Below are 5559 nucleotides of genomic sequence, written 5' to 3'. Positions count from 1 at the left end.
ATCGTATAAATTTTATATTTCACATATATAATTTTATTCTCATTTGTTCGACCTAATATCTCTCTTCTTTCAAAGAGAAGATAAAAGTTGATACCTGAATCTCCGACCAGCGCGCGAAGGAGATTCAGGCGTCGCCTTGGAGACGACACCGAAGCCTTTCGAGACGAAAAACGTTCAAGTAATATGTATATATTTCTCGACGTTCCGGGCGTATAGTGCATTCAAAAACCCGCGAAAGACGCAGAAGACTCGCACGCGTGGAAACGACGGGGATATATTTTGTATCCTACCCGATACTGAATCCATCGCGTGCAGTCGACCCTCGCGTTCTTCCGATCAGACGCATCTATTGTTGCGCGCATGTTTTCGCGTCGCATCGCGCGAAACGTTGCACGAATCGTACCGATCGATCGATTGAAAGCAAATAATGAAAAAAGACTTCACAGCTGGCTCTTTGCCGGTCATTCGTCCCATGTTATCTCTTGCCGCGAAATTGGCGCGCAAGAGTTGGGTGTCAGACGCGCGGCTTTAAAACGAGCTTCACGGCCGGTCCCTTCGTTACCGCTTTCGTTCTTTCTCTCGGAACGACCATGAACGAACACGACGAGCGACGCTACGGCATACACACGTCCACGGATTCGATTAAAAAAACAGACTTCACAGCTGGCTCTTTGCCGGTCATTCGTCCCATATTATCTCTTGCCGCGAAATTGGCGCGCAAGAGTTGGGTGTCAGACGCACGGCTTTAAAACGAGCTTCACGGCCGGTCCTCTCAATTCCGTGTACGGTACACGCAAGATGCGGGTTCCACTTCCAGACTACCCGGTCCCTTCTCTCTACGAGAATCGATAGTAGAAGAACGGCTCGAAAACGCGTCTCAGAGACTAGGGGAAAAGAAGCGGTATGCGAGCGAAACGAAAACGCATTATGGAAACGTCGCGAAACAATGTTCGACGGTTGCTCGGTTCCAATCGTGCGGCCGTTTCAATTTCTCGTGCGCTTCACCGTCCCTCCGTAACTCTGGCCGATCGCGTATACCGAAGAGCCGACACGCGCAAAAACCACAGGCATTGTATACTGTATATATATATGTTACAGTCACAGCCTTCGCGCGTTTTACTCTCCGACGCGGGGTTTCCACGACGAAAGAGAGACAGTTTCGTGGCGGGTGACTCGGCCGAATCGCTACGACGGGTATTTCTATTATAGAACGAATCATCGCCACCCTTTACCAGTGCCCGACGAAGGAATCACAAGGTCATCTGGAGTTTACAATGCCAGCGACGGTAATTCCAACGAAGACCCGATAAGTCAACTCATCGTTCTATTTCTCCCCGTACAGAAAAGCGAATCGACGCTAACGCACCTCGCGCAAGCACGAACGTTCTCTTCGCGTGGATCATCCCATCGTCGAAAGATGTAAAGACGCATTGGAGATCGTGGTCTCTGGCGGGCTCATTGCACGCCCCACTGCATATCTTTCCTCGAATCGAGAATGATTCGTCCACTAAGGCTGCGAAACTACGCGTCGAGGAAACTAGGGGAAAGAAGCGGGATGCGAGCGAAACGACAATACATTATGGAAACGTCGCGAAACAATGTTCGGCGGTTGCTCGTTTCCTCCTGCGGACGTTTCATTGCTCGGGCGCTTCACGTCCCTCCGTAACCTTCGCGCGATCGCGTGCCCCGGAGAGCCGGCAACCGGTGAACCACAGGCGTATAAACTATAGTCTTCTATAGCAAGCCTTCGGCGGTTACTCTCCGACGCGGGGATTCCACGACGAGAGAGAATTTCGTGGCGGGTGACATCGGTCGAAACGCTACGACGGGTATTTCTATTATAGAACGAATCATCGCCACCCTTTACCAGTGCCCGACGAAGGAATCACAAGGTCATCTGGAGTTTACAATGCCAGCGACGGTAATTCCAACGAAGACCCGATAAGTCAACTCATCGTTCTATTTCTCCCCGTACAGACAAGCGAATCAACGCTATCGCACCTCACGCATGCACGAACGTTCTCTTCGCGTGAATCGTCCCATCGTCGAAAGATATAGCCGCTTGGAGATCGTGGCCCATCAAGTTCTTCCGTAACTCCTGCGCGATCGCGTACCCCGGAGAGCAGGCAACCGGTGAACCACAGGCGTATAAACTATAGTCTTCTATAGCAAGCCTTCGCGTTTACTCTACGACGCGGGGATTCCACGACGAGAGAGATTTTCGTGGCGGGTGACACGGCCGAATCGCTACGACGGGTATTTCTATTATAGAACGAATCATCGCCACCCTTTACCAGTGCCCGACGAAGGAATCACAAGGTCATCTGGAGTTTACAATGCCAGCGACGGTAATTCCAACGAAGACCCGATAAGTCAACTCATCGTTCTATTTCTCCCCGTACAGAAAAGCGAATCGGCGCTATCGCACCTCACGCAAGCAGGAATGATCTCTTCGCGTGGATCGTCCCATCGTCGAAAGATGTAAGACGTACAGAAATCGTGGTCCATCACGATTATTCGTAACTCTCCGAGTCGCGTATCTGAGAGTAGGACAAACGGAGAACCACAGGCATAAATAATACTATATGTTTCTTATATAGTTAGCCTTCGCGTTTTACTCTCCGACATGGGGATTCCACGACGAGAGAGAGTTTCGTGGCGGGTGTCTCGGCCGAATCGCTACGACGGGTATTTCTATTATAGAACGAATCATCGCCACCCTTTACCAGTGCCCGACGAAGGAATCACAAGGTCATCTGGAGTTTACAATGCCAGCGACGGTAATTCCAACGAAGACCCGATAAGTCAACTCATCGTTCTATTTCTCCCCGTACAGAAAAGCGAATCGACGCTATCGCACCTCGCGCGAGCACGTAACTACTCTTCGCGTGGATCGTCCCATCGTCGAAAGATGTAAGACGCACGGAAATCGTGGCCCATCAACGTTTTTTTGTAACTCTGCCGATCGCGTATCACAGAGCCGAGACGCACATACCACAGGCGTATAATACCGTTTTCTTTCGTATGGTAAGCCTTCGCGTTTACTCTTCGGCGCGGGGTTTCCACGTCGAGAGAGACATTCGTGGCGGGTGACATCGGTCGAAACGCTACGACGGGTATTACTATTATAGAACGAATCATCGCCACCCTTTACCAGTGCCCGACGAAGGAATCACAAGGTCATCTGGAGTTTACAATGCCAGCGACGGTAATTCCAACGAAGACCCGATAAGTCAACTCAACGTTCTATTTCTCCCCGTACAGAAAAGCGAATCGACGCTGTTGCACCTCACGCAAGCACGAACGTTCTCTTCGCGTGGATCGTCCCATCGTCGAAAGATGTAAGACGCACGGAAATCGTGGCACATCACGTGTTTTCGGAACTCTGTCGACCGCGTATCTCAGAGACGACGCGCGCGAACCACTGGCATATACTATTATATATCGCGTTTTACCCTCCGACGCGGGGATTCCACGACGAGAGAGAGTTTCGTGAGCGGGTTGACTCGGAAGAAACGCTACGACGGGTATTTCTATTATAGAACGCATCATCGCCACCCTTTACCAGTGCCCGACGAAGGAATCACAAGGTCATCTGGAGTTTACAATGCCAGCGACGGTAATTCCAACGAAGACCCGATAAGTCAACTCAACGTTCTATTTCTCCCCGTACAGAAAAGCGAATCGACGCAATCGCACCATACGCGTGCACGTAAACAACTCTTCGCGTGGATCGTCCCATCGTCGAGAGACGTAAGTTTTCATAGTATGAATTCGCGTTTTACTCTCCGACGCGGGGATTCCACGACGAGAGAGAGTTTCGTGAGCGGGTTGACTCGGAAGAAACGCTACGACGGGTATTTCTATTATAGAACGCATCATCGCCACCCTTTACCAGTGCCCGACGAAGGAATCACAAGGTCATCTGGAGTTTACAATGCCAGCGACGGTAATTCCAACGAAGACCCGATAAGTCAACTCAACGTTCTATTTCTCCCCGTACAGAAAAGCGAATCGACGCAATCGCACCATACGCGTGCACGTAAACAACTCTTCGCGTGGATCGTCCCATCGTCGAGAGACGTAAGTTTTCATAGTATGAATTCGCGTTTTACTCTCCGACGCGGGGATTCCACGACGAGAGAGAGTTTCGTGAGCGGGTTGACTCGGAAGAAACGCTACGACGGGTATTTCTATTATAGAACGCATCATCGCCACCCTTTACCAGTGCCCGACGAAGGAATCACAAGGTCATCTGGAGTTTACAATGCCAGCGACGGTAATTCCAACGAAGACCCGATAAGTCAACTCAACGTTCTATTACTCCCCGTACAGAAAAGCGAATCGACGCAATCGCACCATACGCGTGCACGTAACAACTCTTCGCGTGGATCGTCCCATCGTCGAGAGACGTAAGTTTCATAGTAAGCCTTCGGCGTTTTACTCTCCGACGCGGGGATTCCACGACGAGAGAGAGAGTTTCGTGAGCGGGTTGACTCGGAAGAAACGCTACGACGGGTATTTCTATTATAGAACGCATCATCGCCACCCTTTACCAGTGCCCGACGAAGGAATCACAAGGTCATCTGGAGTTTACAATGCCAGCGACGGTAATTCCAACGAAGACCCGATAAGTCAACTCAACGTTCTATTTCTCCCCGTACAGAAAAGCGAATCGACGCAATCGCACCATACGCGTACACGTAAACAACTCTTCGCGTGGATCGTCCCATCGTCGAGAGACGTAAGTTTTCATAGTATGAATTCGCGTTTTACTCTCCGACGCGGGGATTCCACGACGAGAGAGAGTTTCGTGAGCGGGTTGACTCCGAAGAAACGCTACGACGGGTATTTCTATTATAGAACGCATCATCGCCACCCTTTACCAGTGCCCGACGAAGGAATCACAAGGTCATCTGGAGTTTACAATGCCAGCGACGGTAATTCCAACGAAGACCCGATAAGTCAACTCAACGTTCTATTTCTCCCCGTACAGAAAAGCGAATCGACGCAATCGCACCATACGCGTGCACGTAAACAACTCTTCGCGTGGATCGTCCCATCGTCGAGAGACGTAAGTTTTCATAGTATGAATTCGCGTTTTACTCTCCGACGCGGGGATTCCACGACGAGAGAGAGTTTCGTGAGCGGGTTGACTCGGAAGAAACGCTACGACGGGTATTTCTATTATAGAACGCATCATCGCCACCCTTTACCAGTGCCCGACGAAGGAATCACAAGGTCATCTGGAGTTTACAATGCCAGCGACGGTAATTCCAACGAAGACCCGATAAGTCAACTCAACGTTCTATTACTCCCCGTACAGAAAAGCGAATCGACGCAATCGCACCATACGCGTGCACGTAACAACTCTTCGCGTGGATCGTCCCATCGTCGAGAGACGTAAGTTTCCATACTATGAATTCGCGTTTTACTCTCCGACGCGGGATTCCACGACGAGAGAGTGTTTCGTGAGCGGGTTGACTCGGAAGAAACGCTACGACGGGTATTTCTATTATAGAACGCATCATCGCCACCCTTTACCAGTGCCCGACGAAG

This window comes from Nomia melanderi, unplaced genomic scaffold (assembly GCF_051020985.1).
Source record: "Nomia melanderi isolate GNS246 unplaced genomic scaffold, iyNomMela1 scaffold0692, whole genome shotgun sequence".
Taxonomy (NCBI): Eukaryota; Metazoa; Arthropoda; class Insecta; order Hymenoptera; family Halictidae; genus Nomia; species Nomia melanderi.
Note: the sequence above shows the minus strand (reverse complement) of the source record.